This window comes from Nicotiana tomentosiformis, chromosome 7 (assembly GCF_000390325.3).
Source record: "Nicotiana tomentosiformis chromosome 7, ASM39032v3, whole genome shotgun sequence".
Taxonomy (NCBI): Eukaryota; Viridiplantae; Streptophyta; class Magnoliopsida; order Solanales; family Solanaceae; genus Nicotiana; species Nicotiana tomentosiformis.
Window position 1 is genome coordinate 44,345,439 of NC_090818.1, and position 9,648 is coordinate 44,355,086.

Below are 9,648 nucleotides of genomic sequence, written 5' to 3' on the forward strand. Positions count from 1 at the left end.
ATTCAATATACTTGTTTATCCAATCCCAGGTTAAGCTTGTAGAATTTATTTCGGCGTGACCTTCTTCGATTATCGATCTCGAAAGTTGAACAACATTCCCCGAGCCCGTATCATCTACCTCGATCGACGACCCCAAATTCGCAAGCGCGTCGGCCTCGTTATTCTGTTCCCATGGTACATGCCATAAAGTCCATTGTTTGAAATGGCACGAAGTGATAAGCAGTTTATCTAAATACCTCTCCATTCTACCTTCTCGAACTTCGAAGGTTTTGTTTACTTGACTCACCACCGGCAAGGAGTCGCAGTTGGCTTCGATGACTTCTGCTCCCAAGTTTCTAGCTAGCTCGAGACCTGTAATCATGGCTTCATACTCGGCCTTGTTGTTAGTCAACCTGATAGTTTTAATAGATTGCCTAATAATGCTACCCGTGGGTGGTTTCAAAACTATGCCCAGCCCGGACCCTTTTACGTTTGAAGCCCCATCCGTAAAAAGGATCCATACCCCCGATGATGTACCTGATTTCAACAGTTCTTTTTCGACTTTTGGTACTAGGGCTGGTGTGAAATCGGCCACGAAGTCTGCTAAAACTTGAGACTTGATGGTCGTACGGGGTTGATATTCGATGTCGTACCCACTGAGTTCGACGGCCCATTTGTCCAGTCGGCTTGATAACTCGGGTTTGTGCAAAATATTACGAAGCGGGTAAGTGGACAATACACATATGGGATGACATTGAAAGTACGACCTTAACTTCCTTGAGGCGCTTATCAGTGCAAGCGCCAACTTTTCTAGGAGCGGATATCTAGTTTCTGCCTCCCCTAAGGTTCGACTCGTATAATAAACGGGGAATTGCGTACCTTGCTCTTCTCGAACTAGGACACCGCTTACGGCGACTTCCGATACTGCTAAGTACAAACAAAGTTTCTCGTCTGTTTTTGGAGTGTGAAGTAGTGGTGCACTTGACAGATATCGCTTTAGTTCCTCTAATGCTTATTGGCACTCCGGGGTCCAAGAAAAATCGTTCTTCTTTTTTAGTAGAGAGAAAAATTTATGACTTTGATCAGATGATCTTGAGATGAACCAGCTTAAGGCGGCGATCCGACCTGTTAGCCTTTGTACGGCCTTCACGCTGTCTACAATGGCGATGTCTTCGATGGCCTTGATTTTATCGGGGTTAATCTTTATTCCCCGATGTGATACCATGAAGCCGAAGAACTTGCCCGAACCGACCCCAAAAGCACATTTCTCGGGGTTGAGCTTCATTTTGTATTTCCTTAAAATCTCGAACGTTTCCTGCAAATGAATTAAATGGTCCTCTGCGCGCAGGGACTTGACTAACATGTCATCAATATAAACTTCCATTGATTTTCCTATTTGTTCTTCGAACATTTTATTCACTAGGCGTTGGTAAGTAGCCCCTGTGTTTTTTAGCCCGAAGGGCATCACATTATAACAATACGTTCCATATTTGGTGACAAATGAGGTTTTTTCCTGGTCCTCCGGGTTCATCTGTATTTTATTATACCCGGAATAGGCATCGAGAAAAGTGAGGATCTCGTGGCCGGTCGTGGCATCGATCATGCGATCGATATTGGGCAACGAAAAGGAATCTTTGGGGCATGCTTTGTTCAAATCCTTATAGTCCACGCACATTCTAAGTTTGTCCCCTTTTTTAGGGACTACAACTACGTTGGCTAACCATTCGGGATATTTCACCTCCCGAATGGACCCTACTTTAAGAAGCTTGGTTACCTCGTCCTTTATGAATGCGTGCTTTCTATCGGACTGGGGTCTTCTCTTTTGCTTCACCGGTCTGAACCTGGGATCCAAACTTAGCTGATGCGTCGTTATGTCCGGCGGGATCCCTGTTATATCTAAATGGGACCAGGTAAAACAATCGATGTTATTGATAAGATATTGAACGAGTTTCTTCCTGAGTTCAGGGCTCAACCCCGTTCCCAAGTATACCTTTCGCTCGGGCCGGCGCTCTATTAATATGACTTGCTCTAGTTCCTCGATCGTCGATTTTATGGCGTCGGAGTCATCGGGAATCACGAAAGATCGAGGGACCCTTTGATCTCCATCCTCTTCGATTTTCTGGTCGTTTGGCTGGGTTGAAGCCGGTGTCTGTGATTGCTATTTGGTGTCCCGTTCTCCTTCCGGGCCCGATCCTTTTATCGGCGAAAGTGAGGACACTGGTTTAGCTTTATTGACGGCGAACATTTCTTTCGCGACTGGTTGTTCTCCGTACACCGTTTTGACACCTCTCGACGTCGGGAATTTGAGGGCCTGGTGTAGGGTCGAAGGCACAGCTCTCATGTTGTGGATCCATGGCCTTCCGAAAAGGGCGTTATATCTCATATCGCCTTCGATCACGTGAAACTTTGTTTCCTGGATGGTTCCGACCACGTTTATTGGTAGGACTATCTCACTTTTGGTGGTTTCGCATGCCATATTGAACCCGTTTAGGACCAGAGTTGCGGGTACGATCTGATTCTGTAGGCCGAGCTGGTCTACTACCTTCAATTGGATGATGTTGGCCGAGCTACCTGGATCGATTAACACACGCTTAATTTTAGTTTTATTTACGAGTACGGATATTACCAGCGCGTCGTTGTGAGGTTGGATGACCCCCTCTGCATCTCCATCACCAAAGGACAGAGTCCTCATGGGTGCGTAATCTTGAGTCCGAGATCGCTTTTCCCTCACCATCGATGTTTTAGTGCGTTTAAGCATTGGTCCCCGAGGGGTATCGATGTCGCCGATGATCATGTGGATGACGTGCTGCGGTTCTTCTTGCTCATTTTGCTTGCTGAAATCCTTACTTCTAAAATGGCTACTCTTTTCCCTATCACTCAGAAACTCCCGAAGGTGCCCTTTGTTAAATAAGCGAGCTATTTCCTCTCTTAGTTGCTTGCAATATTCCGTTCTGTGGCCATGGGTACCATGATATTCACACGTTTGATTGGGATTTCTTCGGGCAGGATCGGTCTGCATTGGTCGAGGCCATTTAGTGTCTTCGATACGTCCGATGGCCGACACGAGAGCGGATGCACCAACGCTGAAGTTATATTCTGATAATCGAGGTGCTTCTATAGGCTCGGCATATTTATCTAAGCCGCTCTTACTCATAAGCCCCCGAGAATTTTATCCTCAATCAATTCTTTGATTGTTCCGAACTGCGTTGCGTGCTGAATCGTTATTCACCTGATCTGCGACGTATGGTCGATATCTGTCTCTGATCGACCTTTGTTCTCTGTCGATCTGCTTTTGATTAATAACTGTCTTGTTCTAATGAACGGGTCCGTACGGGGTCCCCGACTGATCATCCTCGACCCTAATTTTTGATTGATATCGGTTGTGCACATCTGCCCAAGTTACCGCTTGATACTCGATCAACTTTTGTTTCAGCCGATGTGATGCTGTTGAACTTAGCTCGTTCAACCCTTGGGTGAAAGTTTGTATGGCCCAATCGTCTGTGACCGGGGGTAATTCCATACGTTCCATTTGAAATCGGGATACGAATTCCCTTAGCATTTCTCCATGCCTTTGCTTTACTTTGAAGAGGTCTGATTTTCTCGTTGCAACCTTTATGGCACCAACATGTGCTTTTACGAATGAATCTGCTAACATGGAAAAAGAATCGATGGAATTCGGCAGTAAATTATGGTACCAGATCATAGCTCCTTTCGAGAGGGTCTCCCCGAACTTTTTCAACAGCACGGATTCGATCTCATCGTCTTCCAAATCGTTGCCTTTTATGGCACATGTGTAAGAGGTGACATGTTCGTTAGGATCGGTCGTACCGTTATATTTGGGAATTTTGGGCATACGAAATCTTTTGGGGATTGGCTTCGGTGCCGCACTCGACGGAAAAGGCTTTTGTATGAATTTTTTCGAATCAAGCCCCTTTATCATTGGTGGAGCCCCCGGGATTTGGTCGACCCTGAAATTGTACGTTTCCACCCTCTTGTCGTTGGCTTCGACTCGTTTTGTGAGTTCCTCGAGCAATTTAGTGATTCCGGGAGTAGTCCCCGATTCTTACTCGTTAGATTTCACTATGGCGGGCTCTGTTCTAGGGGTGACTTCTCGAAGTGGATTGAAAACCGGCTTGCTTTGTGCGCGAGTTTGGCTCTACAGCTGAGCTATCGCTACTTGTTGGGCTTGCAACATCTCGAAGATCATGCGTAAGCTGGCCCCGATTTCCCTTGGGTTTTGGGTGTCTTGGGCTACGGATCGAGTACCGCCATGAATGCTTATTTCCGGTTCGGAACGCTGGTTCGCTTCTAAAGCTATTTGTGAATTGACATCCAGTGGTATTTCGGCTCGAATTTCTGGTACTTCGATTCGAGCCTCGGGTGATGCCAAGTTGTTGGTTTCATCTTGAAGGCCGTCTTCGTAATCAATCGGTGAAACCATTCGATCGGTGGCTATTCGTAGCTGACCCTAAATTAAAGATGTTTTCGGAAATAAGTGTGAAGCACAATGGCGTGTTCTTTTTTAGATTTGTATCAAATGACCACTGTTATCCTCGGCCCCACGGTGGGCACCAAACTGTTTGCCCGAAAAATGGATAGAGTTGAATTTGTACGCAATTTCGAAGATATGTAGTGCAACTTAATACAAAATGCAAGGATAAATAAAATGTAAATGTAGATTGGAGAAAATGCAATCTGGACAAGGCAATCAAGAACAGTGAACCTTAGGATTCAACAAATATAATCAATCTAAGAAACTGGAAGAGCCATTCTTTACTGTAGAAGAATATAATACTTTCATTAAAATATAAGTCTTAGAAAAATCTGTCCTACAGAAATGATAACCAAGCCCTTTTATAGTGGAGGGATTCGGCTCCAAGCATAATAAAATAAACATTCAGTGGGAGACCCATGATAAGTCAGCTTTTCCATAATTTCTGCCAAGATTCCCTCTAGTGGGATTGCAACGGCTTTTGTATGCGAGCTCGATCTCGCTTAGAATCCTTGATTTTGGTTCGAGCTTGATTTCGGCTCGAACTTGTGATCTTGGTTCGAGCCCGATCCTAGTTCGAGCCCTCGAATTGATTTCAGGTCAATATTGGTTGGTCTTTGGATTATCAGCACGATAGGTCTACCTGCGTCATGGTTCAATTCTTGTTCGCGTTTGATTATGATATCGATCTCGACACGGACCGGCCTCCCCGGGTTCGAGGTTAGTTCGTCCCCCTTTCGGGATCTTACTTCGATACATCACCTTCGAACCATACCGGACATGCCAAGGTTGAAATCTATTTCGACCGTATACTGAAGCAATCTTTCAAATTTATATCAGTTCAATTCACATATATAGTGTGATTATTAGTCAAACTAATATCTAATGAAATTATAAACATCATTAGATAATAATATGACATCTTATAAAGCTAATAAAAAGATTTTCTGACTCTAAATTTAATGATGGTAGTTCCAAAACCAAAAAGAGTGAGAATTAACAACTTAGAAGATTTTCCTATTAAACTTCATATAGAAATCCAAAATTTTCTTCATTTTTTTTTGGTATGAGTTCCAACATTAGTTCCAATTTTTTAAAATTTTCAGAGAACGTTTTTTGCCAACAAAAATAAAAAATCATTGATTTGTAATGATACGTGTTCGCAGGGGAAATATTTTTGCTAATCAAGAATAACTTATTAAGAAAAAAAGAGAAAATAATGTTTTGATATAGAATCTTAGCGAAAAATCATGGAGTCTTGTAGATTGACTGGGAAAGCCATGGTCCGCTCCACTTGTCGATTCGTTTAGGTATCTTCCTCTCTCTTTCATCTGTGTCTACGTTCACATGGAATCTCTTTTTGGGGCATAAAAATTAGGAAATTAAGAAAATATTATAGACCAAGTTTCACATAAATATCCCACACCACCCAATTGATGTAGGCCCTGAGATGGGGTCCAAAACGTGATCTGAAAAGGTTAGGAGAGTATAGTTAGTTCACATATTTATGCTTGTTTACGTGGATAAGAAAGCCTGTCATGTTCAGAGATTTAGACCATCAAATAATTCGTGCCATTTATTGTGGGCAAGAAAGCTACAATTTTATTTTTATTTTCTGGAAAAATTCACATCTTATTTTAGATTATGCAATGAGACAATAACAGTCGGCTGCCCTTTAATTTAAACCATGCAACAACGCAGAAATCGAATATCCTTAAGTTGTTTTCACTGGGAAATTCTTGAGGCAAAGGATTTTCAGAAATCATGCATCAGTCTTCGGTCAAACTGAATTAGTACATCAGTTTTCATTCTCAAATGCCTATATCCTACATTTTTACATTCGTTTGCTCATTAATTAGCCTTATTATCGCAGGTTGTGTTAATTTATGTCTCTAGCTTAATGGGTGTAATTATGTATGATTCATGGAATCATGGTAAATAAATGAATCATATATCTCTATTGTATCTTTTTTAAGTTCAATGTGTTGAGGTCCAGCTTCCCAATTAAACTAAAGCAACTCAAAAAATAGTATGATCTAATTATAATTGTGAGTAACTTTGTATTTGTAGGCAATTAAAATTTTATTGAATTTATCAAAATCGGATAACAATTGAATTTGTTTGTGGTTTAAAGGATATGTGAATTAATTTGATACTAAGCGATAAATTTGATAGCAATTGAAATAAATAACGATAAATTAACTGCAAACCACACGAATTGGATAATTTCAGCCTAGGAAAGCTGGCCACCCTCGAGCTGGATGTACTTTGATTGACACCAAAATGCCAAAAAATAAGAACTTAAAGAATAATGGTAATATCTTGCTTATGAATATATGTTACAATGTCCTTCATGAATTGTGAGGCGCCCTTTATTTATTAGAGGAACCTACTTTTAAGGTATTATTCTATTATTCCATAAAAGGTAAAAAGGCTCTTGATTTGTTGACCGTTGGTTCCTTTGGTATGTTCCGTGATTTTCGCCGTAATGTCCGGTTAGTTACGGGAATTTCGGACCCTTGTCGGATAAGCTGGCAATATGTTCCTTGAGACCGTTATAACCAGGACCGGTTATGACCTCTGTAAACTCGAAGGCAAGTCTGGTGATTCCGGTGACTAATTCGGTAAGGCAGGAACCGATCTCCGGGATTTTATCACCATCTCTCGATCCCAAACTGTTGTGTTGGATGCTCGGTTAAATCTCGAGTACGATTTTACCCGTATACAGATAGTCCCCTCATTTTTCGGAGAGTAAATGACCAGAAACGATATTGAGCTCCCGATTCTTACTTCGATATATTATGACGTAAAGTCCCCTAATTTTTTGGAGAGTAAATGATGAGAAACGATATGAGCTCCCGATTATCACTTCGATAAATCATGACGTAAGCGACAAAACCCATGATGTAAGCGACAAGAATAGTTGAAACGTCCCGTCGGTCCAGTTTTTAAGGCATTAAATGCTTGTCAGTCGCTGGTTGGCCACTCCCAGATGCGAACCGTCGCTTGGGAAACTATAAATACCCCTTCCTTTGTTCATTCAAACTTTACATCCAAACATTTTGCCCTCGTATCTAAGAGATTTCAACACTTCTAAGCTCTTTTATTCTGGCTTGCTGAGATTTTTCATAAGAGTTCTTCATTTTCCAACCATCCATTGTTTTTTACTTTAAACCTTCTTTCCTTTACTTCTCTTCCTTTTTTACAGAAAGGGTGAAGACTTCAAAATCTGTTCCCCAAAAAGAAACTCCCTCTGCTTCGCGACTGGTTGTTGAGAAAAATGTTTCGCCTGCCACTGTCAATGAACAGGCATCATAACCTCCTCTTAAAATGTTCATCCCTGGGGGGTGTCCGATCAATGCTGATTTCAAAATCAAAAAGCCCTCCCCGGTACCAGGTCGGTGTGAGTCGGTCTCGAGGTATATATGTTCGATCACCGAGGATATTCTCTCTGAGGTGAAAAAGGATTGCAACTGGGCCAACAAACATGTAGTGGTCCCTAAACCCGACGAACCTATCACCACCCATGTGGAGGGGTTTTTAAGTATTTATACTTATCCCTTCACGCTGGGTCCTTTAGACCCGGTCATCATTGATATTTGTAAAAGATACAATGTGACCTTCGGTCAAATTCATCCTTCTTTCTGGAGGATTGTAATCCTCCTCCGGTTTTTTGTAAGCAAGATCGAAAGATACCCTTTTACCATCGATCATCTTATACGCATATATAGTCCCTGACTCTATCGATGGGGACTGATCAAGCTCGCCCATCGGGCTACTAAGGCCCCATTCTCGAGCATAGACGAAGATCGGGATCGAGGCTGGCTAGGCCGATTCATCCAAGTGAAGACTTCGGATTGATCCCAACTGAGCAAATGTCGTTCCCTGAAAAGTGGAATATGTCACGTAAGTATGCTCTTGCTTTCAAATTTTATTTTATTGCTTTTTCTCTCCTTATTTGTGTTATGTGGTAGCACAGCTGTTGCTCGGATCCGGGACGTAGTTCCTCGACTCAAGGAGTGGGTCGAGGGCCTCGTATCCCAAAGGCCCTATTCCGAGCGCTCGTGGCACGAGATTTCAAAGGGTCGATGGGAGGCCCGTTCCCATGGTGAGATCCATTTCGTAACCGATAATTGCTTTCCTGTTTGCACTACTATGTTCTCATTTGTTCTATTTCCTTTTGCAGGTTTATCAAAAGACGTTACAATGAGACCTCCATCCGGCAGTGACGATTTCCCCATTGAGTCTCCTACTTTGGGACAGGATAAAGAGAAGAAAAGGAAAGGGGCTCTTCAGTTCTCTGAACCCTGAGAAAAAGAGGCCAAGGAAAAGATTGGCGCGAAAACCCAAGGAAAGCACCAGTCTATCGATTTAGGGATGAGTCCGAGAGGGAAGGAGAAGCCTTCGATCTAGTGGCCAGTGTGCTGCCACAGCTCGAAGGGCAAGGGGCCTCTGAACCAAAGGGGGTGAGGCCGATCTTCATCAAATCGGGGAGGCCGAGGAGGAGGCAGGAACTGAAGCTTCCCAGGATGCGGGCAAAGCCCCGCAGGAAGCACTTGGCCCAATTGAGATTGCCGAATCACCCTCGCTTACAGAGTCGATGTTCAATGAAGCCCAAGCCGCAAAAGAACGCCCCATCGAAGGGGCACATAGAGCGGATGACCTTTTCCGCGGCTGTTTCAATGGCATGGATTCTACGGCCACGGAGAATGTCACCGGGTTGGGTGGCTTAGAGATAACGAGGAAAATCCAATCCCCGGAAGCAAGCGAGCCTTCCTAAAGCCCGAAATTAGTCAGTCAATTTCCTGCTCCGAGTTCATCTCCCGATCGGAAACGTACCATTATTATTTCCCTTTCAGAGGATGTCCCTTCCGTATGATGCCCGGGTCCTCTCCGCCCCGTAGGGGTGGCTAGTTATCTTCGGTGTATGGTGATCGAGGATGATCAAGCCAAGATGAACGAGGTGGGTGCACCCTGCCTTTTCAACAAAGCACAACAGGCTCTGAACCGGGTAACTTCATGCTTTCCTAAGTGATTTTTTGATTTACACTTAGATTTTTTCATAGATAACTTAATGTTTCTTTTTGTGCTCGTAGGCCTCGGTGCTTCATCACGAGACATTTTTAAGGTACCGAGATGAGCTGAAACAACTCGAATCTGAAGTTCGAGAGGTCACT